At 48.7% G+C, this 24325-nt stretch overlaps 1 protein-coding gene and 1 pseudogene across 1 annotated transcript in view; both read left to right on the top strand.

Annotated features, from left to right (window-relative positions):
- Positions 1 to 24325, top strand: part of LOC116532793 (zinc finger protein 555) — an 86542-nt gene that overhangs the window by 40226 nt on the left and 21991 nt on the right. The window lies entirely within an intron of this gene.
- LOC116532794 lies at positions 22265 to 23470 on the top strand (annotated as a pseudogene).

The following is a 24325-nucleotide window of genomic DNA, read 5'->3' as shown; positions in this document are numbered from 1 at the left end:
CGCTCTTGTTACCCAGGCTGGAGTGCAATGGCGCGATCTCGGCTCACTGCAACCTCCGCCTCCTGGGTTCAAGCAATTCTCCTGCCTCAGCCTCCTGAGTAGCTGGGATTACAGGCACGTGCCACCATGCCCAGCTAATTTTTTGTAGTTTTTAGTAGAGACGGGGTTTCACCATGTTGACCAGGATGGTCTCGATCTCTTGACCTCGTGATCCACCCGCCTCGGCCTCCCAAAGTGCTGGGATTACAGGCTTGAGCCACCGCGCCCGGCTTAACTGTGTTTTCAAAGCTGGATTCTATACAAATGTAAAAAATGTTTCTGAAAAATAGCCTCCTTAACTGGGTTTTTCAAATAAGCTGTATACTAACAAACGTCAATCTCTTTTTTTATTTACTGAAAGAATTCATTAAAATATTGAAACTGAATTGCCAAATCAACTTTGCGACTTTAAAAATTATACTTCTGAATCAATATTACCAGATGCATTCAGAGTTAGGCGCTTTCTTTCTAGTACATTTGTTTCCTATGTTGTTATAATTTTATCTAATAAATTCTTTTTTTTCTTTTGAGACACAGTCTTACTCTATTGCCCCAGCCAACATGGTGAAACGCTGTCTCTACTAAAAATACAAAAATTAGCCAGGTGTGGTGGCATGCACCTGTAATCCCAGCTACTCGGGAGGCTGACGTAGGAAAATCGCCTGAGGAGGAGGCGGGAGGCGGAGGTTGCAGTGAGCCAAGATCATGCTCAAAAAAAGAACTGCTTATGAGTGTTAAGAAATAGTGAGCATAGTACAGAACTAACAGTAGGACCAGGGCAGTGGCTCGCACCAGTAATTCCAACGCTTTGGGAGCCTGGAGCGGGAGGATCGCTTGAGCCCAGGAGTTCAAAGCCAGTCTGGGCAACATAGTGAGACACTGTCTCTACAAAAAGGAATTTTCAAAAGTATTCAGGCAGGGTGATGTGCACCTGTAGACCTAGCTAATCTTGAGGCTCAGGGAGGAGGACTGCTTGAGACCAGGAGGCCCGGGCTGCAATGAGCTACTATCTTGCCACTGTACTCCTGCCTGGGTGACAGAATGAGACCCTGTGTCAAAATAATAATAGTAATAATTCTTTCCCACAAAAATGAAGGTATACTTAGGGTTCATATACTTAGGGTTCAGCCTCATTTCTGCAAACATTAAAAATTTTAGGACATGTCATGTTTTTATGAGTTTGGACATTGGCATCTGGAACCAGTTGCTTCATATGGATTTGAACCACAATGTGGGTGTTTGTTTTTTATTTTTTATTTTATTTATTTATTTGAGACAGAGTCTCGCTCTGTCGCCAGGCGCCAGGCTGGAGTACAGTGGTGCCATCTCGGCTCACTGCAATCTCCGCCTCCTGGGTTCAAGCAATTCTCCTGCCTCAGCCTCCCTAGTAGCTGGGGCTACAGGCGGATGCCAGCACACCCAGGTAATTTTTGTATTTTTAATAGAGATAGGGTTTGACCGTGTTAGCCAGGATGGTCTCAATCTCTTGACCTCGCGATCCGCCCGCCTCAGCCTCCCAAAGTGCTGGGATTACAGGCGTGAGCCACCACGCCCGGCCTGGGTGTTTGTTTTTAATGTCTGTGAAATAATTGTAAATTGCTATGTATGTGGCATTGTTGTTTTGCTGCTCCTACACACTGACTAAAAAATTGTGTCCTGCAGAAAACTAGAGTTCTTCACAGTCTGAGGAACAGTGATGGTCATCTGCACAATTCTAGCCCATTGTGTCTTTTCCCATGAGCAGAGTGGTATCCAGGCAAGCCCACCATGCTTTCCTGCTGAGGATAAAATCTATGGATGGTAAGAGAACTATTCCAGGAATAACTGAAGTGAGCTGCAGACAGGATTATCATTCTGAGTAACACCCGAATTTATTAGTCATCCTTAAACTAATTTTTTTTTTTTTTTTTTTTTTTTGGGAAGGAGTTTCGCTCTTGTTGCCCAGGCTGGAGTACAATGGCGCGATCTCGGCTCACCGCAACCTCCGCCTCCTGGGTTCAGGCAATTCTCCTGCCTCAGCCTCCTGAGTAGCTGGGATTACAGGCACGCACCACCATGCCCAGCTAATTTTTTTGTATTTTTAGTAGAGACGGGGTTTCACCGTGTTGACCAGGATGGTCTCGATCTCTTGACCTCGTGATCCACCCGCCTCGGCCTCCCAAAGTGCTGGGATTACAGGCGTGAGCCACTGCACCCGGCCCAACAAATTTTTTTTATTATTATACTTTAAGTTCTGGAGTACATGTGCAGATTGTGCAGATTTGTTACATAGGTATACAATTTTTTTTTTTTTCAGACAGAATCTTGCTCTGTCATCAGGCACCAGGCTGGAGTACAGTGGCATGATCTCAGGTCACTGCAACCTCCACCTCCCGGGTTCAAGCAATTCTCCTGCCTCAGCCTCCCGAGCAGCTGGGACTACAGGTGTGCACCATCACACCCAGCTAATTTTTGTATGTTTTTAGTAGAGACGGGGTTTCACCATGTTGGCCAGGATGGTCTCGATCTCTTGACCTCGTGATCCACCCACCTCGGCCTCCCAAAGTGCTGGGGTTACAGGAGTGAGCCACTGCGCCCGGCCAACAATTTTTTTTTTAATTAAAGGAAAAATAATTTTTGGCCTGGTGGTGTGGCTCACGCCTGTAATCCCAGCACTTTGGGAGCCCAAGGCAGGAGGATCGCAAGGTCACGAGTTGGAGACCATCCTGGCCAACATAGTAAAACCCTGTCTCTACTAAAAAAAAAAAAAAAAAAAAAAAAAAATTAGTTGGGTGTGGTGGTGCGTGCCTGTAATGCCAGCTACTCGGAAGGCTGGGGGTGGAGGCTGCAGTGAGCCTAGATTGCTCCACTGCACTGCAGCCTGGTGACAGAGTGAGACTCCATCTCAAAATAATATAACAATAATTTTTAAGTGTAAACTTTTGTTTTAATGATCCACAAATCCTAAAATGCTCATTTGATTTTCATAGGTGTTATTTCCATATGCTTAGACTTCCAGCACATATTAGAAGAGAAAAATGTGTAACAGCTTTCTGTTTAATTAAAGGCAAATGAGGCACGGTGGCTCACACCTGTAATCCCAGCACTTTGGGAGGCCCAGGCAGGCGGATCACAGGTCAGTAGTTCTAGACCAGCCAGGCCAATATGGTGAAACCCCGTCTCTACTAAAAATAAAAAAATTAGCCAGCCGTGGTGGCAGGCGCCTGCAGTCCCAGCTACTCAGGAGGCTGAGGCAGGAGAATTGCTTGAACCTGGGAGGCGGAGGTTGCAGTGAGCCGAGATTGCACCACTGCACTCCAGCCTGGGCTACAGAGCTAAACTCTTTCTCAAAAAAAAAAAAAAAAGGCAAATAAAATCCAGTCTGTGTCAGTTTTCAATGTTAACTGGTCCTGATAGCGTTGCAAAGATGCCTGTCATTTCACCATCACAGTTAGCGTATTTGATCGCTCCTTTCCTACGTTCCTCTCATTGTACAAATTGTTAGGAGATGGAAAGTGTTGACTGTGAATTGTCCAGGTTCTTGACGCATTGAACAAAGAATTAAAACACACAAAGCAGTGAAAGCGCAGATTTATTTAAATGAAAGTACACTCCACAGAGTGGGAGTGGGCTCTAGCAGGCAGCTCAAGAAACCCACTGCAATTTTTTTAGGGTTTTTATAAAGCTACAATAATTTTGTAACACCCCTGGGTGCCCTTTAGAGACCTCCGATTGGTTATACCCTATGAAGGATTGGCCCGGAACCAATCAGAGGCTGAAGTGAACACTTAGCCCATGGCCAATCAGAGGCTGAGGTGGCGACTTGGTCCTGTCCAATCAGGGGCTGAAGTGGAGACTTCTCTCTTGTTATCACAGGAGTGAGGATGTGGCCTGGAACTGACTGCACCTGCTGTTCCTTTGCTTATGCCTTAACTCTTGGTTACCTAATTCCCTACTCTCCTGCCTCAAAATGACAAAAGTTAATCACAAGAAGCAGACTCCTGGTTAACATTACATACCCCATAATAGTAATGGAAACCCTCCATAGTGAAGGCCTGATGTGTCTTACTACCTGTATCGGGAACTGTTCAAATTTTTGTTTGTTTGTTTGAGAGGGAGTCTCATTCTGTTGCCAGGCTGGAGTGCAGTGGCATGATCTCGGCTCACTGCCACCTCTGCCTCCCTGGTTCAAACGATTCTGCTATCTTAGCCTCCCGAGTAGCTGGGACAGCAGGCATGTGCCCCCACGCCCAGCTAATTTTTGTATTTTTAGTAGAGATGGGTGTTCACCATGTTGGCCAGGATGGTCTTGATCTCTTGACCTAGTTAGTGATCCACCCGCCTCGGCCTCCCAAAGTGCTGGGATTACAGGCATGAACCACCATGCCCGGCCTTAAATTTTTATGTTTCAAGACAAGTCATCTTGTTCTGGATAATAAATATAATTACACCATTTGCCAAGTATGGCATTAGATGTTTATTTTTGTTTTTTGAAACACAGTTTCACTTTTCTTGCCCAGGTTGGAGCGCAATGGCGTCATCTCAGCTCATTATAATCTTCGTCTCCCAAGTTCAAGTGATTCTCCTGCCTCAGCCTCCCAAGTAACTGGGATTATAGGTGCATGCCATCACACCCCGCTAATTTTGTATTTTTAGTAGAGATCATGTTTCACCATGTTAGCCAGACTGGTCTTGAACTCCTGACCTCAGGTGATCTGCCCGCCTCTGCCTCAGAAAGTGCTGGGATTACAGGAGTGAGCCACTACACTCAGCCAGCATTAGGTTTTAAACAGAGTATTCAAAAGCATCAATTTATATGACATTCTGGATAGAGCAAAAGTACAGGAATTTAGAACCAGATGAGGCATTAGGGTCACAGGACAGTTTGTGCCCAAAAGGGCAGTAGGAGGTTTTTAAGGGTGACAGAGTGTTTTGTGTCTTGATTATGGTGGTACAAGTATGCGTTTGTGAAAACCCAGCTCGACTTAAAATTGTGAGCCAGCATTCCTGGCGGAAATTGTGAATTTTGCTAATTTTAAATAACTCAATGGAAAACCTAAAAAAAAAAAAAAAAAAAACTCATTTATGAACTAAGAAAACATTAAAACTCATATGCTCTTCGATGTTTAGGTGTGCACCAACAGCACTTCCCACGTCTGAAAGACTTGTGACCCATCAAGATGTTTTTGGAACCCAGTGTGAAGTTAGGAAGCACTTGCCAAGGTCATAGCTGCCCTCACCCCAGCTACTTAACCTGGAGGAAGAGACAGGGCACCAGCAACACCTCTCTAAGTTCACACCAAGTTCCTGGGGTCAGAGCTCTGGAAATGCTGTGGTTTGAAATGTAAAAGGAATTCTAGAGAGTTCCAAGGGGGATCCTTGGGTGGAGGGAAGGAATGTCTTATTCTTGGGCATCTGAATCATGTCTTCTCAGGTCTTTCTTGAGGCTATCTGAAGCTCAGTTCTAGCTCCCAGACATCTCAAGGTTAAACCGAGTTTTAACCTCGTTGCTGCAAAATTTCACTAGGGATCCACACCAGGAGCCCCTCAAGCAGTCATTTCTCTGCAGAAATTCCTCATGGTTGTGGTGAGAGGTGAAAAGGAGGTGACAGCGACTCACATTCTTCAGCCACAACAACAGGTTCTTTCAAGAACTCATGTAGAAAGTGAAAGAAATAAAAGTTCCTCTTCAAATTCCCTTAGCCTATTAATAATAGATCGGGCCGGGCGCGGTGGCTCACGCCTGTAATCCCAGCACTTTGGGAGGCGAGGCGGGCGGATCACGAAGTCAAGAGATCGAGACCATCCTGGCCAACATGTGAAACCCCGTCACTACTAAAAATACAACAATTAACTGGGTGTGGTGGCGTGCGCCTGTAGTCCCAGCTACTCAGGAGGCTGTGGCAGAATTGCTTGAACCCAGGAGGCGGAGATTGCAGTAAGCTGAAATCGCTCCACTGCACTCCAGCCTGGCCCCTGGCGACAGAGTGAGATTCTGTCTCAAAAAAAAAAAAAAAAAAAAAAGATTGTAGTCCCTTCCTCTAGGTTAATCTACTCAAAGGCCTTTGTTACATCTGCCCCCAGTGTATTTTATGTTGTTCCTAGTTCTTACATTTTAGCCTAGATATCTGCCCTGACATGCCTGGATAAGCCGGGACAAGCCTCAGGTCATAGCTTGTTCCTCTTTCCTTATTTAGAAGTATTTTTGCCTCTCTCTCAGCATTCCCTAAGCTACTTTCTGTTTTCCATTGTTCTCCTCTGCCCTCACCTCTTCAGAAAAGTTTTTTTTTTCTGCTTTTTTTGTTTGTTTTTTATTTTGCTTTTTTTTTTTTTTTTTTTTTTTTGGATAGTTTTAAGTTGTTAGCCAATCGGGTATAGCCTAGAACGTGCGGTCCAGTTCCAGCCGATGGAATCAGGACACAGCAGTATGGCTGCATGCGTTAGACGTAAACATGGCTCCTCTTCCTTTGTTGAGTGCACTCTGGTGGCGAGACTGCAGAAAGTAAGAGCAAGCCTTGCTGATGAACCTTTAGTGTGAATGCTGATTCCTCCGCTACATCGGAAGACAAGCACTTATTCCCAACAACTCAGCATTCAGCAAAAGGCGACTCTGTCTTTTCACACCAACCAGGAAGACCATCAGGGCCGCAGCCCTGCGCAGGCGCAATAACGCCACCCCCTCCCCCACCATCATCCCTATTCAGTTTAGGAACACACATGGCTGCGCATGCGCGACACAGGCTCCGCGCAGGCACCGCCAACGCTCCTCGCTTAGCCTCAACCCAGTGGGGTCTACAGAGCCCTGTCCACCGCACATGATGCTCACTTCCTAAACGCGCACCACCCCAAGGATCCTAAGTTCTTGGAGAAAAACAGGATAGACCCAACAGCCTCCTCATACACTTGGATCCTATTCCTCAAATGGCTCCCAGCATGCAACACGTAGCCACCACGTGCCGCGGAGGCACCTGGGAGTTTTTAATTGGCTGGAGTGCGCAGTCGCAGCATCTGGACCGGCCGCCCACTCCTGCGCGGAAGTTGAACCTGCGCATCTTGGGAGATCCGGGCCACTCACGGCTAAGTTCAGAACCGGAACCGGAAGTGCTGAGGAGCTTTCCTTCAAGTCCTGGCTCTCACCGCTGACGCTTAGGCTTCCAGTTGGCGCCTTGGTCGCTGAAAACACCTGTCTGTTGCCAAGAGATGTGCAAGTTAGAGCTTTAGAAGCGTCCAGGCTGGGCGCAGTGGTTCACGCCTGTATTCCCAGCACTTTATGAAGCCACAACTTGAGGATCTCTTGAGGTCAGGAGTTCGAGGTCAGCCTGGCAATGCCCAACATGGCGAACCCTCGCCTGGCGTGGTGGCGCAGGCCTGTAGTCCCAGCTACTCAGGAGGCTAAGCTAGGAGATTCGCTCGAACCTGGGAAGTGGAGGTTCCAGTGAGCCCAGATCGCGCCCCTGCACTCCAGCCTTGACGACAGAGCGACTCCCTGTCTCACAAGGGCGCAGTGGCTCACACCTGTAAGAGCAACACTTTAGGAGAACGAGGCAGGCAGATCATGAGGTCAGGAGTTTGAGACCAGTCTGGCCAACATAGAGAACTCCCTACTAAACCTCTACTAAAAATACAAAGAAGCCAGACATGGTGGTGCGCTCCTGTAATCCTAGCTACTCGGGAGGGTGAGGCAGGAGAATCGCTTGAACCTGAGAGGTGGAGGTTGCGTCTAGCCGAGATCTGGCCACTGCACTCCAGCCTGGGCAACAGAGTGAGACTCCGTCACACACACACACACAGCCGCGCCTGTAATCCCAGCAGTTTTGGAGGCCAAGGCGGGCGGATCACCTGAGATCCAGAGTTCGAGACCAGCCTGGCCAACATGGTGAAACCCCGTCTCTCCTAAAAATAAACAAACTAGCCGGGCGTGGTGGCAGGCGCCTGTTATCCCAGCTACTTGGAAGGCTGAGGCAGGAGAACTGCTTGAACCTGGGAGGTGGAGGTTGCAATGAGCCGAGGTCGTGCCACTGCACTCCAGCCTGGGTGACAGAGCGAGACTGCATTTCTAAAAACAAGAAAGAAGACAAAGCAGCATCCAGCTTCCCCTGACAGCGAGTGGCGAATCCGCTGGGACCTCCGCAAACAGACTGTGAAGGCTGCAGGGCCGACAGTTGGACCTGACCCAGGGATGTTATGTTGGGACAGGAACACATGAGGAGATCGCATGGGAAATGATGGCGGTGGAGCATGGGAACAGACAGTCTCACGACAGAGCTCCCGGTGGAAAACAGGAAACAAGAGAATCTCATGAGACACCAGGGAGTAAGGGGACTTTTCCTATGAGAAACCAAATCAGCCCCTGTTGGGGGCTGCAGCATGGTGGGCTCCCATTGTGTGACGAGGATAACCACCATGCCCTGAAGGTTGTTATGGAGCCGCAGGGCTAGGGTGGGTGCAGGTGGGCTTAGAGCACTATGAAAGCCTGGCAGGGTGAAGCTTCTTGCCCAGCGGTTTGGCAAAGGATCCTTTGAGAATTCGTTTGGGACCAGCGAACACACTGTACTATTAGGATCGGGGGAGACAGATCAGGTGTCATCTAGTTAAACCCATCTCACATTTGAATGAAGAATCATGAATCATAATGGGACAGTAGAGTACCCAACATGTTTATATATTTATAAAGGAGTGGAACTTAATTCCAGGAATTTAAATGTTTCCATATTGGAAAATCCAACTGTCTTCCTATAAATCACCAAGGAGATAGGAAATATCCTAAGGTAGGTAAGGATGTATTTGTATGTAAGTAAATTTCTGTTTGTGCTTCAAAATATTTTAGATCGCTTCTTGGCCTTTTGGCCAAGATCAAGTGTAAAAATAATTATTTAGGAAGATAATTCCTTAAAGTGATTAAAAATACCACTATCTCAAAATTAGAGCCAGATTCATACTTCATACATTAGTAGTCAGTGTCATCTCGAGTAGGTGGAAGGAAATGTCATATAGTGGCAGTGTTCTGACTCTCTGGCTGTGTAGTACCACCCCCAAATTTATTTTTTTATTTTTTGCGATTGAGTTTTGCTCTTGTTGCCCAGGCTAGAGTGCAATGGCACAATCTTTGCTCACTGCAACCTCCGCCTCCCAGGTTCAAGCAATTCTCTTGCCTCAGCCTCCCAAGTAGCTGGGATTACAGGCATGCGCCACCACACCCGGCTAATTTTGTATTTTTAGTAGAGATGGGGTTTCACCATGTTGGTCAGGCTGGTCCTGAACTCCTGACCTCAGGTGATCTGCTCCCCTCGACCTCCCAAAGTGCTGGGATTATAGGCGAGAGACCCCGCGCCCGACCCTCACTAAAATTTAGATGACAACAACCACATTTATTTTACTGAGGAACCTGATACTTATCCAGGACTGGACAGAGGCAGCTCATCTTTGCCATTTTCCATCTCCACACCTGCACAAACTGGAGTGGTTTTTTTGGCATTCGGTCTTATGGGGGCTTTTGCTATGTCTTTTTATCTTGGGAACCGTGGGAAATTTTACAGCAAGTCATAATGTTAACACCCAAAACAGTATGGTATCATTTTTTTTTTTTTTTTTTTTTTTGAGACGGGGTTTTGCTCTTTTTTCCCAGGCTGGGGTGCAATGGCGCGATCTCGGCTCACCGCAACCTCCGCCTCCTGGGTTCAGGCAATTCTCCTGCCTCAGCCTCCTGAGTAGCTCGGATTACAGGCACGCGCCACCATGCCCAGCTAATTTTTTGTATTTTTAGTAGAGACGGGGTTTCACCATGTTGACCAGGATGGTCTCGATCTCTTGACCTCCTGATCCACCCGCCTCGGCCTCCCAAAGTGCTGGGATTACAGGCTTGAGCCACTGCGCCCGGCCCTGGTATCGTTTTTTGTGTGTGTGCACACGTGTCCATTTTTATTGCATTATCAGTACGTCCATATTTAATCCAATGTGAAAGAAAGTTAAGCCCGTCACGCAAGAGCAAGGTTATTCGGCCTTGAGCTCTAAAATGTGCAAGTCATGGTCCTCTGCAGTCTTATAAATAGTCTGTCATCGGTCTTAAGATTTTAAGGCGTCTGCGTTTTCATTACTTATCACTAGATGGTAGCAGAGAGCATGTGTCGGAGTTAATAAAAGAGGGTTAAACCAGCTCAGGCACGCAAAGCCAATGGCTGTGGTCTTCAGGCTGCTGCTCAGACCACGGGTATGGCTGAGGCAGCCCACCCCCTCTACACACACGTGGGGCCCAGGAGCCTTCGTAAGGTCCTCTACCGTTGGACCTTTGTGTCCTGCCAAGTGGCTGTCAGTGGAGGCTCGCATTAGCGCTGCATGGCCTTATTTATGGTCACAACCATTTTTTCCACTTTTGTACCACCCGCCATCCACCGGAACTCCTCAGTGCTTCTCTGCGTGGATGTGAGCTGAGCCTCTCGCCCTTCCTCTGAGAGCATTTCCAGCCAATATGTATGTGTCCGCCTGGTCATGTCCCTGCCTCTGCCCCTTAGCCAGAAACTTTACACAAAACAAAATGTATCCAGACCTCTACACCATGCCATGAATGAAAATTCTTTCCAGATTTATTACTGAAGATAACATAAGAGATCATGAATTGGAATAGGCAAACATTTCTGAAAACACAAACACACCATAGAATAGAATGACCTGATACTAGAAGCTATGAAACAAAAGGCAGCGTGGGAGAGTGAAAAGAGGGCCTATGGAACAGCAGAAGAAATGCGCAATACATAGACCTGGCTGAGGGCTTGCAACTGCTCCTGCTACTAAGAAGGCAGAGGAGGAAAATTACAGATTTGATTAGTCATTCACAAAGGAAGCTTATCCAAATGGCTAATAATTAAATGATAATTCAATTTTTTTCGTAAGGGAAATGCAAATTAGAGCCCAAATGAGATACTGCTACTCCCTACCATACTGGTTAAAAGCCAAAAACAGGCCGGGCGCGGTGGCTCAAGCCTGTAATCCCAGCACTTTGGGAGGCCGAGGCGGGTGGATAGCGAGGTCAAGAGATCGAGACCATCCTGGTCAACGTGGTGAAACTCCGTCTCTACTACAAATACAAAAATTCAGCTGGGCATGGTGGCGCGTGCCTGTAATCCCAGCTACTCAGGAGGCTGAGGAAGAATTGCCTGAACGCAGGAGGCGGAGGTTGCGGTGAGCCGAGATCGCGCCATTGCACTCCAGCCTGGGTAACAAGAGCGAAACTCCGTCTCAAAAAAAAAAAAAAAAGCCAAAAACATCCAGGAAAATGCTGGGTGTTGGTGAGTATGTGCAACAGAAATGCTAAGCTGTGGCTAGCACATTGGCTCACGCCTGTAGTCCCGGCACTTTGGGAAGGTGAGGTGGGAGGATCGCTTGCACCCAGGAATTCAAGACCGGGCTGGGCGACATAGTGAGACCCCATCTCTAAAAGGGGGAGAAAAATAAATGCTAAGTTGCTACGTCTTTGGAAAACTATGCCTTTTGCACGGCTCGATATGTTTAGATACACATATCCTTATTGTGGTGGAGCCCCTTCTGAGCTTTCCAGAAACTCAGTCACACGACTTCCCCAGCAAGACGCACAATCCGCTTGCACCTGTGCACTGTGCCACGGTCGGAACTCCCAGCGGGCTCCGGGGCACGGCTGCTTTGGAGGAGGGGCCGCGTTGCATGCTGGGGGTAATGTGAGGGGCGGGCCCCTAGCGTTTGACGGCTGTCCTTTTTTGAGCCACATTTCCTAGAGGGCTTGGGTTCCCCAAGTGGTGCCCCAAGCAGCGGAGGAGCAAGGTACCTGAGGGGGGAGCACTATTGACCCCGCGTGGGGTCTAAGGACTGGCAGGAAGCCAGGGGGCGGGGCCTCGGTGTGGACTGCGCATGTGCAGTCCTAGGCCTCCGGCCACTGTTCCGGACCGGAAGTGGCGTGGCAGCCTAGGGACATGTGGCACCTGTGAGCGGCGCGGCCTCTCTGAAGGTGACGCAGCGTGACGACTGCAGTATTGGTGCTGAGCTGACGCGGCGGCAGCGCTGGTTCCTGTAGCCGAGGGATGTGAGTTCGAGGTATGCTTGTCCTCTTTTTCCACTTCCGGTTACCACACTGCCACATGGCGGGCCTCCAGGGAAATATTGTTAAGATGGGGCACTTGGGCACCTCTCTTATTTATTTATTTATTTTTCACACAGAGTTTCGCGCCGTCGCCCAGCTGGAGTGTAGTAGTGTAATCTCGGCTTCCCTGGTTCAAGCCAGCCTCCCGCCTCAGCCTCCCGAGTAGCTGGGATTCCAGGTGTCCGCCACCACACCCGGCTAATTTTTGTATGTTTAGTGGAGATGGGGTTTCACCATGTTGGTCAGGCTGGTCTTAACCTCCTGACCTCAGGTGATCTGCCCACCTCGGCCTCCCAAATTACTGGGATTGCAGGCGTGAGCCACCGCGCCCGGACTTTTTTTTTTTTTTTTTTTTTTGAGATGGGATCTTGCTCTGTTACCCAGGCTGGAATGCAGTGGCATGATCTTGGCTCACTGCAACCTCTGCCTCCAGTTTCAAATAATTCTCCTGCCTCAGCCTCTCGAATAGCTAGCATTACAGGCATGCACCATCACATCTGACTAATTTTTGTATTTTTAGTAAAGAGACAGTTTCACCATATTAGCCAGGCAGGTCCCAAAAGGGGCCAGGCGCGGTGGCTCATGCCTGTAATCCCAGCACTTTGGGAGGCCGAGGCAGGCGGATCACGAGGTCAAGAGATCAAGACCATCCTGGCCAACACAGTGAAACCCTGTCTCTACTAAAAATACAAAAGTTAGCTGGGTGTGGTGGCGGGCACCTGTAGTCACAGCTACTTGGGAGGCTGAGGCAGGAGAATCGCCTGAACTGAGGCCGAGGTTGCAGTGAGCCGAGATCGCGCCAATGCACTCCAGCCTGGGCACAGAGCAAGACTCAATCTCAAAGAAAAAAAAAAGAAGAAAGGAGAAAAGAAAAGATAGATTATCAGTTATATAAATTCCAGTATCTTTGAAGTTAGGCAAGTGATAAAATCCTGATGATACCAAAGTATCATCATAATAGCCACGTTTGGAATGTAATAAAAATTAGAAATAAATAAAAGTATTTAAATCCCGACTTTTATATATTAAAAAACGCTTCTAAGAGAGCTGTGGGTCAAAAGACTTCATAAGACAATTTTTTGTATAAGCAGTTTATAATTAAAACTCTACATGCCAAAATTTAATGCGGCCAGGCACGGTGGCTCACCTGGAATCCCAGCACTTTGGGAGGCTGAGGTAGGCGGTCACCTGAGCCAGGAGTTCGAGACCAGCCTGGCCAACATAGTGAAACCCCATTTGTACTAAAAATACAAAAGTTAGCCGGGTATGTTGGTGCACTCCTGTAGTCCTAGCTACTTGGGAGGTTGAGACAGGAGAATTGCTTGAACCTGGAAAGTGGATGTTGCAGTGAGCTGAGATTGTGCCACTGCACTCCAGCCTAGACAACAGAGTAAGTGTCCATCTCAAAAAAAAAAAAAAAAAATTAGGTATGCAGTGGGTAGAATAGTGTCCTCTTTTCAAAGTATGTCAGCCCAGCCGGGCACAGTGGCTCACGCCTATAATCCCAGCACTTTGGGAGTGGCAGGCGGATCACAAGGTCAGGAGTTCAAAACCAGACTGGTCAACATGGTGAAACCCCATCTCTAGTGAAAAATACAAAATTAGGTGGGCATGGTGGCTCATGCCTGTAATCCCAACTACTTGGGAGGCTGAGGTAGGAGCAGGCTGGTATGTATGTATCTATTTATTTATTTATGGGCAAGCTCGTATTTATTTAGTCATTATTTAATTAATAAATACGGAGCTCCGATTTATTTTTTTATAGGAGAATTACTTGAACTGGGACCTAGGAGGCAGAGGTTGCAGTGAGCTGAGATGGCACCAAGGTACTCCAGCCTGGGCTACAGAGTGAGACTCCATCTCAAAAAAAAAGTTCTCAGTGCTTATAGGTTGGAGAAAGAAAGAAAAAAAAGTATGTCAACCCAGAATGTGAGTGCAACCTTATTTGGCAAAAGTGTCTTTGCAGATGAAATTAAGGCTCTCAACGTAAGATATTCATGTGTTAGGGCAAGCCCTGAACCCAATACCTTACAAAGAAGGGGATAAAACGCTCAGAGTTTAGCTGAGTGTTGTGGCATGTACCTGTATTCCCAGGTACTCCAGAGGCTGAGGCTGTAGCATCATTTGACCCTAGGATATTGTGACTGCAGCATCCATAACTGTACCACTGCACTCCAGCATCAGTAATATAGCAAGACACCATCTCAAAAAAAAAAAAAGCCACACACAAACTGTCACAGTAGGTTATAGGGAAATGGAGGCAGAGACTGGACTGATGCATCTGCAAGCCAAAGAATACCAAGAATTGTTGGGAGACCCCAGAAACCTGGAGAGATCAGATACTCCCTAAGAACCCCCAGAAAAAGCCAACCTTAAATTCAAACTTGTAGGCCAGGTGCGGTGGCTCACGCCTGTATCCCACTACTTTGGGAGGCCAAGGTGGGCAGATCACAAGTTCAGGAGATCAAGACCATCCTGGCTAACACGATGAAACCTTGTCTCTACTAAAAATACAAAAAATTAGCTGGGCGTGGTGGTGCAGGCCTGTAGTCCTAGCTACTCGGGAGGCTGAGGCAGGAGAATGGCTTGAACCCGGGAGACGGAGGTTGCAGTGAGCCGAGACTGCGCCACTGCACTCCAGGCTGGGCAACAGATTGAGACTCTGTCTCCAATAACTAAAAAAAAAAAAAAATTCAAACTTTTAGCCACCAGAACTATGAGAGAATAAATTTGTTTCATTCAGCCATCAGCTTTGTGGTAATTTGTTATAGTATGCCTTGCAAATACTTAAAAGTTTTTGTGTTTTTCTCAAAAAAAAAAAAAAAAAAAAAAAAACCAAAACTTGAAATAATAGGATAGAGGTCTACATTAAGCATAAGGCACTAATAACGCCATGACTATACCTAAGACCTTTTTAAAATTTTTCTAATGGTATTTATTCAATACAGTAAGTCATCTGCATGGAATCTTTGCCACGTTACTTATTAACATAGGGTTTCTTTCCAGTGTGAGTTTTCATGTGTTTTTTTAAGGATGGGAGACCTCCAAAAGCTTTTCCACACTGCTTACATTTAGAGAGTTTCTCTCCAGTGTGAATTCTCACATGTCTTTGTAAGGATGAGCGTCTACTGAAGGCTTTTGTACATTCCTTACATTCATAGAGTTTCTCTCTACTGTGAGTTCGCAAATGTCCCCGAAAAGATGATGACCAACTGAAGGCTTTCCCACACTGCTTACACACATAGGGTTTCTCTCCAGTGTGAATTCTCACATGTGTTCTGAAGTATGAGGGACTACTGAAGGCTTTCCCACATTCCCTACAAGCATAGGGCTTCTCTCCAGTGTGAGTTCTTACGTGTCCCTTAAAGGATGAAGGGGAGCTGAAGGATTTTCCACACTGCTTACATTCATAAGGCCTTTCTCCAGAGTGTGTTCTCATGTGAATCCTAAGGTCTGAGGGCCAACTGTATGCTTTCCCACATTCCACACACTTGTAGGCTTTTTCTCCAGTGTGCATTCTGGCATGTATGATCAGGTAGAAGGAATGAAGGAAGGCTTTCCCACATTCCTTACATTCATAGGCTTTCTCTGCGCTGTGAACTTTCCGGTGTTTTCTAAGCGACGAGAGAGAAGAGAAAGCTTTCTCACATTCTTTACAGGCATGGGGTTTCTCTACGGTATGCGTTTCTTTGTGTGTCCAAAGATTTGAGGGGGATCGAAAGGTTTTCCCACATTTTTCACATTCGTAAGGTTTCTCTCCAGTGTGCGTTCTTATGTGTGCTCTGAGTTTGGAGAGGTATATAAAGGCTTTTCCACATTCTTTGCATGCATAAGGTTTCTCTTCAGTGTGGGCTCTGACGTGTGCCCTAAAGGATGAGTAGCAAAGAAAAGTTCTCCCACATTCCTTGCACTGATAGGGTCTTTGCCCATGTTGACATGCTGCTATGCGACTCTTTAGGGATGAAGCATCCATGATGGCTTTTTCAAACTTGTTCTTTTTGTAGGTTTTTACTCTAGCTGCAAGACCCTTATGCGCACTAAGTTTTGGAATCTGGTTGAAAGTTTCTCCATAGTGATTACTTTCATTAGATTCTGAGGGTGTCTCTACCACATGACTTCTGTTAAAAATAAGGATCATATTATTTATTTCTTAGTGATTTGCTGATGGATTTTACTGATTAGTATGACTGCATTCCCACCATTTCCAATGAATGTATATTTTTTGACTTAGGAATTGTTTCAAAGTGGTATAAGCGCGGCTGGGTACAGTGGCTCATGTCTTTAATCCCAGCACTTTGGGAGGCTGAGGTGGGTGGATCACCTGAGGTTGGGAGCTCGAGACCAGCCTGACCAACATGGAGAAACCCCATCTCTAGTAAAAATACACACACAGGACTGGCGTGGTGGACCATGCCTGTAATCCCAGAAATTGGGCGGCTGAGGCAGGCAGATCACCTGAGGTCAGGAGTTCGAGACCAGCCTGGCCAATGTGGTGAAACCCCATCTCTAGTAAAAATGCAAAGATTAGCTGGACATGGTGGTGTGTGCCTGTAATCCAGCTACTTGGGAGGCTGAGGTAGGACAATTGCTTGAACCCAGGAGACAGAGGTTGCAGTGAGCCAAGATTGCCTGTGCAACAGAGCAAGACTCTGTCTCAAAAAATAAAACCAAACAAAACCAGCCAGGCACGGTGGCTCATGCCTGTGTTATCCCAGCACTTTAGGAGGATGAGCCAGGTTGATCAAAAGGTCAGGAGTATGAGACCAGCCTGGCCAATATGGTGAAACACCGTCTCTACTAAAAATACAAAAATTAGCTGGGCATGGTGGCAGGACTTGTAATCCCAGCTGCTCAGGAGGATGAGGCAGGAAAATCACTTGAACCCAGGAGACAGAGGTTGCAGTGGGCCGAGATCGCACCACTGCACTCCAGCCTGGGGGGCAGAGTGAGACACAGTCTCAAAAAAAAAAAAAAACCCCAAAAAAAAACCAAAAGTAAACAACCAAAGTGGTATGAGTGGAATGCTCTGACAGAGGCTGGAACCACGGGATCATTTTCAGTGTTTTGTTTTTCTTTTTAACATGGGCTTTTTTTCCTTGATATTTATTTACAAGTGAACTGTGTCTGTCAGCATCTGCATCGCTTTTCTAAACTGCCTTGTGAAAATTTTCTGTGACTGCATACTACCTGACTTATATCCACACACATACTAAAATGGCGCACTACTGTTCTCTGCTGAGAGACTTCTTTCTCTTGTGTGAACGTGACTCACCTGCAATGTGTCGCCTGATTCTTGCGCTGATCTTCAGTGCTGTGGCTGTTCCATTCTTCTCCTAAAATAAACAACCAGGAGTCATTTTTGTGAAGAATAACCTATTCCATCCCCCTCATATTTCTTTCCCAAATACATGCTGTAGAGGATTTCATCCATTATTATTAAATTTTTTTTTTTGAGACAGAGTCTCGCTCTGTCACCCAGGGTGGAGGGCCGTGGCACAATCTTGGCTCACTGCTACCTCCGCCTCCCGGGTTCAAGCTAATTTTTGTATTTTTAGTAGAGATGGGGTTTCACCATCTTGGTCAGGCTGGTCTTGAACTCCTGACCTTGTGATCCACCTGCCTCGGCCTCCCAAAGTGCTGGGATTACAGGCGTGAGCCACTGCACCCAGCCTCATCCACTAATTTTAAGCTGAGTGTCATAGTATGAAATAAACGGCAACAAAATTTACTTTCTTTGGAAGGAACTGATAGGATGAAGGAAGAAAATAAGTAGGGAACATGTACATTTATTTTCAAATAGTGACCCCAAAATAAACAAATGTTATAAGAAAGAATGCCCTGGCTGGCGGGGTGGTTCACGCCTGTAATCCCAGCACTTTGGCAGACCGAGCCGGGCAGATCACGAGGTCAAGTGATCGAGACCATCCTGGCCAACATGGTGAAACCCCGTCTCTACTAAAAATACAAAAAAAACAGTCGGGCATGGTGGCATGCGCCTGTGGTTCCAGCTACTCGGGAGGCTGAGGCAGAACAATCGCTTGAACCCAGGAGGCGGAGGTTGCAGTGAGCCGAGATTGTGCCACTGTGCTCCAGCCTGGCGACAGAGCAAGACTCCATCTCAAAAAAAAAAAAAAAAAAAAAAGAATGCCCTTTTAAGCAAAAAAGAACAAAAAAGACTAGAAGGAGATTTAGCTGCTTCAAGACTTTGACAGAAGTAAGGATAAGAAGCCGACGTGGTAGAGAGACTACTGAAAATTCTCCCCAGAAGACTGAGACAAATGGTGACATACATGTGCTGCTATCAGAAAAGCAACATGGAAATGAGGTGGCCACACGCACACGCCCACATCCTAACCACGAAAGAGGAAATAGGACGGTCTTTCCCTCAGGACATTCTGAGAGAATGGATGAAAAGTCACGGATGCCAAGGGATTCGCCAAATTCAGCTTCCTCAGTGGGAAGGGATTTTACCCATTGCTATTTCCCAGTGGAATGCTCCTCAAAAAGAGCTCCTCTCCTAAAGGCGGAGTCAAAACCCTTCCAGAGGCCAGCAGCACTCGGGAGAGAAAACAGTGGTTTGATCCACCCATGAGGAAGCTATTGGATGACAAGCGCCATCAGGAAGATGAGCACATCGGTCTCACCAGGGTAAACTCCTGCGGTTCAGCCCACATTCTGGAGTGAACGCCAGAGCTAGGGAATCCGAGGCTCTACTGGACGGGGGGGAAGGAACGGCGTCATCCTTACCTAGGGAGGTCAGGTTCCTGACAGTCTCCAGCATCACGTCTCTGTAGAGGCGTCTCTGAGCACGATTCAGCAAAGCCCACTCGTCTGGGGTGAAGTTCACAGCTACATCCTCAAAGACTACGGAGTCCTAAAACATCCAACAAATTCTGGTTCTGTGGTTTTACCCCCTCGTTTGCGGTCAGTGGTTACTCAGTCCCGTCCTGTAAAACGAATGGCCCAGCCTCCCAGGCGTCCCCACGGTGGGTCTGCGGGCATTTGCTTTTGGGGTCCTTGCTGTCCCCTGTTTCTCTGGCCTCTTCAGTGACTTCTCTTCCTTGTATGTGAGAACCCAGGGGCCAGGAACCCTTGTTTTTTTCCCCGTTCCCTACGCCAGGCATCTTGAGGTCAGAGGGGTCAGGAAGTGCCCAAGAAGGAAAACCGGGACTCAAGGGGACGAAACCTCGCGCGCCCCAGGGGCTGCCTTTGCAGGTGGGGGCTCCAGGGACGCCCCCCGCCCGGCCCCGCCCGCCCTGCCGAGGCCCCCCAGGAGCTGAGCCGCGGAGGAGCCGGCGGAGGCGGCGCCGACCAGGGACCCGAACCCTAGAAGGCCCCGCGGCGTCGGCGCCAGGGCGGATCCCGGGGGAGCCAGGACTGCACTGCGGGGTCTCGGGCGACCCTGCCTCGGAGGAGCCGCGGCCCCGGGCTGGGCGAGGGGGTGTGGAGCGCAGGAACGCGGGAGCCTGGGACTGCGGGGGGCTCGGGGCGCCGCTCCCCGCTCTGCAGCCTCGGGGCCGGGGGCGGGCGGGAACTCGGAGCTTCCCGCCGGGACCAGAGCTCCCCAGCGCGGCCTCAGCGCGGGAGACGGGGCGGGGACCGATCCCAGGGGCGCAGGAGCTCGTCCCTCAGCTCCGCGCCGCCGAGGACGCAGGCGGACGCCGGTACCTGCCGCCCCGCCCCGGGATCCACTCCGCGCCGCACTCACCATGTCCCGCGGCCCAGCGGCGGCTGCAACTGAGCCTGACCCGGACTCGGACCGCCGGGCCCGCTCAGGGTAGGCGTGGCGCGCAGAGTCCCTCCCCTTGACCCTCATTGGACGGGACTCCAGGGACGGACCCGCCTCCGCACCGTAATTGGACAGCACTCAAGACCTCGGCGCCTCTGATTGAACAGTGCTCTGGCTCCCAGGATCCTGATTGGGCAGTTTCCCAGCTGCACTGCCTCTACATTGAATGACAGGCGGTGTAAAAATTTTTTTTTTTTTAAGAACAATTCTCAAAGCACATTTATTATGCTCTTCAGCCATAACTGTTCAATTAGGTTTTTCTTCTAAAAATAATTTGGATCAAGAGGATCATTTATACATATTCAAAAACAGAACCATCCATTTTCTTCAGTGTGCCATGGAGAGGAAGACTGGTCCAAGCAAACATGTAGGAAAAAGCATGTTTCCTGTTTTGGCTTCTTTGTGTTAATGACCAGGGAAAATCCTTTGTTGTTTTTCATCTTGGCTTCAACATAATGTATCAATATCCTTTTCTTCCTCTGAATCTTGCCCTGGTATCCAACGTTGATCTTTTACACTCAAAAAATGAGTATTTCAAAGCTTTGCAGTATGCTTCCTTCAAACACTGTGGAGGGGATTTTCCTTCCTGGACCACACAGTCCGACTGCAGCAGACACAAGCCCAGGTCCGTGCGCGCGCGTGTGTGTGTGTGTTTCATTTTAATAAAAACAAAATGGTTGTAACAAGATGAAATTTGGTTGCTGACTTCTGTCACACATAAGAAGAGCTCTCCAAACCATTTTGTTAATGGAGAAATGATATTCTGACTGCGCCTCACATAGCATTCTGACTTAAACACATTTTATAATATCAAAAATGGGCGAACGTTTTTCAATGGGCCATGAAGGCTCTTCCCTTGTGGAAGCAATTAAGTCCTCAAACAGCGTAGAATTGTCCCCTCCAGAGGAGGCAGCATCAAGACATCATCTTAAAAGTGGAGAGTGGCCCCTACCAGACTCCTAATCTGCCGGCACCTTGATGGTGGACATCCCAGCCTCCGTAACCATGAGTAGTACACATGGAGAAAAACACCCGTGAGTTCACTGTATATGTTCCCCACGTGCACTGTGGCTGCCTCTGAGCTGCACAGGAGAAGTTCGTGGCCCGTGGGGACACTTAATGGGGCCAGGCACCCTCAGACCAAGGCAGTTGGACTACAAGGGAAAGCCCGCCACCCTCTGGACCTTTACTTCAAGTGTCTCCTGGAATTAGAGATGTAGTCATTTGACTAGACTGTAATGGAGAAGCCCACTGAGTGACCTTGAGAGCTGTTTAATGTGGAAAAGTGGCCATCCTCCTGGACCCTGATGCCAAAGAATTAAGAGAAAGGTGTTCCAGAGACAGCTCAAGCAAGAAGCTCCATGCCTTCTGCCTCCGTTTCGGCCAGTGTTGCTTCATTACTGACTGATTTATGTATTGGAATTGCACACATGATTCTATTGTTAGAAAGGTTTCGCCGGGCGCGGTGGCTCACGCCTGTAATCCCAGCACTTTGGGAGGCCGAGGCGGGTGGATCACGAGGTCAAGAGATCGAGACCATCCTGGTCAACATGGTGAAACCCCGTCTCTACTAAAACTACAAAAAATTAGCTGGGCATGGTGGCGCGTGCCTGTAATCCCAGCTACTCAGGAGGCTGGGGTAGGAGAATTGCCTGAACCCAGGAGGCGGAGGTTGCGGTGAGCCGAGATCGCGCCATTGCACTCCAGCCTGGGTAACAAGAGCGAAACTCCGTCTCAAAAAAAAAAAAGAAAAAAAAGAAAAAAAAAGAAAGGTTTCATTACTTTAAAAGATTACATGATCTTATGAGTTGCTATTTCAAAACATTGCTGGGAACCCAGGATAATTAACAGGGTCACCTCCCTCACAGATCCCAGACCATAAGATGTGGAATGGATTCCCAATCATACAGCCCCTTTGGAATAAGCAATTCTCTACGTCATCAGGAAAGTGCACAAAATCTCACAGACTGTACCCCACCCCGTCAAGACCCTGAGTTCTCTAAAGGAAGCTTTTAGCTCCGTGCTTTGCACAGAATCAAAGATAAAAGAGCGACTGTAGAATTAATTAGCCTTTCGTATAATGCATGTAAAAATCAAAGCTCAGAGTGGTGGAGGTTTTGGCCCAAGGTCATGCAGGAGAAACAATGGCAAAGTTAGAGGAAAACTCTGGGACTTTTTACACTGGATTGTCCCCTGTTGACTCCTAAACAGCAATAAAAATGTCCAAAGTAGAAAAAAAAATGAATGGATGAACAATGAACTATAATATGATGCAATAAAATATAGAAGAATCTTAAAAAAAAAAAAAAAAAAAAAAAAGTCCAGGTCTGTGTCCGGCGTTTGCAGGGTGGATGAGACCGGTGCGACTCGTGGAGGTGTTTGTCACCCGCAGGACCGCCCCCCCCCCCCCACCGAGGGCAGGGCCGCGCTCGCCCGGGCCTCAGGCTGTGAGACGGAGCGGTGGGACTCGGATGAGCACGTCCCAGACAAGGAGCTGGAGCGAGGGCTGACGGGGGCGCGCGGCCTGCTCTGCCTCCTCTCTGACCGCATGGACAAGAGGCTCCTGGATGCCGCAGGGGCCAGCCTGAAAGTCGCAGCACCCTGTCCGTGGGCGTTGACCACTTGGCTTTGGATGAAATCAAGAAGCGTGGGATCCGAGTGGGCTACACCCAGATGTCCTGACAGATGCCACCACCGAACTTGCAGTCTCCCCGCTACTCACCACCTGCCGCCGGTTGCCGGAGGCCATCGAAGAAGTGAAGAACGGCGGCTGGGCCTTGTGGAAGCCCCTCTGGCTGTGTGGCTGTGGGCTCACACACAGCACTGGCGGCATCATCGCGCTGGGGCGCATAGGCCAGGCCATAACTCGGCGTCTGAAACCATTTGGCGCCCAGAGATTTCCGTACATAGGGCGCCAGCCCAGGCCTGCGGATGCAGCGGAATATTCCAGGCGGAGTTTGTGTCTTCCCCCGAGCTGGCTGCCCAGTCTGATTTCATCATCGTGGCCTGCTCCCTGACGCCAGCAATCAAGGGACTCTGCAGCAAGGATTTCTTCCAGAAGATGAAGGAAACATCTGTGTTTGTTACCAGCAGCAGGGGCGATGTCGTAAACCAGGATGACCTGTACCAGGCCTTCGCCAGCGGCCAGCTTGCAGCTGCTGGACTGGATCCAATGACCCTAGAACCACTGCCAACAAACCCCCCTCACCTACCCGGAAGAACTGTGGGATCCTGCCCCACACTGACAGTGCCACCCACAGAACCCGCAATGCCATGTCCCTGTTGGCAGCTAACAGCTTGATGGCTGGCATGAGAGAGGAGCTGATGCCCAGGGGACTCAAGCTGTAGCCACACGGTAGCGATGGAGGGCCGGGAGGCAAACCGTGCCCTGGTATTCTGTCAGACGCACCCAGGCTTGATTTGGGTCCACAGGCAGCAGCCAAGGGCAAGTCTGCGTCTCCAAGGAAAGAACGGTGCTGACGGATGTACTTGTCACATTTGCGGTTGGACACACTGGAGCCAAAAGCATGTAATTCTATTATGAAATAATCCTGAGACCGAAAAAAAAAAAGAGTTGGGCGGAAATGCGGGTTCTCGGCCTCAGCCCTTCCCTGCCTGGCTTCCTCCCTATGACGTTCGCACCTGGGCAGAGCTTGCGCCGGCCCCGAGAGGACACAGTCTCCCTACAAGGGGACAGCGTCTCCCACGTCTTTATTCCCTGTGGGTGCCTTCCGCACTTTCCGCTTGGAAGTCTGGAGTCAGTCCCTCTTACCTCCAGATCCAATCAATCAGTCACAAAATCAATGAGCTTTTCGGTGTAGGGAAATATCCATGGCCTCCTCTATCTCCCCGGTAGTCTGGCGCCTCCAGTTTTGCTCATTGCTCACAGTTTTTTTTTTTTGTTTTTTGAGCCCGAGTCTCACTCCATCACCCAGGCTGGAGGGCAGCGGTGCCATCTCACCGCATCCTCCGCTACCCAGGTTCAAGCAATTCTCCTGCCTCAACCTCCCGAGAAGCTGACACTGCAGGCACTCACTGCCACGCCTGGGTAATTTTTGTATTTCTAGTAGAGACGGGGTTTCACCATGATGCCCAGGCTGGTGTTGAACTCCTGACCTCGTGATCTGCCTGCCTCGGCCTCCCAAAGTGCTGGCCGGGCGCGGTGGCTCACGCCTGTAATCCCAGCACTTTGGGAGGCAAAGGCGGGTGGATCACGAGGTCAAGAGATCGAGACCATCCTGGTCAACATGGTGAAACCCCGTCTCTACTAAAAATACAAAAAATTAGCTGGGCATGGTGGCGCGTGCCTGTAATCCCAGCTACTCAGGAGGCTGAGGCAGGAGAATTGCCTGAACCCAGGGGGCGGAGGTTGCGGTGAGCCGAGATCGCGCCATTGCACTCCAGCCTGGGTA

The sequence above is a fragment of the Sapajus apella genome, unplaced genomic scaffold (genome assembly GCF_009761245.1).
Source record: "Sapajus apella isolate SASKATOON/1434 unplaced genomic scaffold, GSC_monkey_1.0 scaffold77, whole genome shotgun sequence".
Classification (NCBI taxonomy): domain Eukaryota; kingdom Metazoa; phylum Chordata; class Mammalia; order Primates; family Cebidae; genus Sapajus; species Sapajus apella.
Note: the sequence above shows the minus strand (reverse complement) of the source record. Positions and strands in the feature narration are given on the sequence as shown.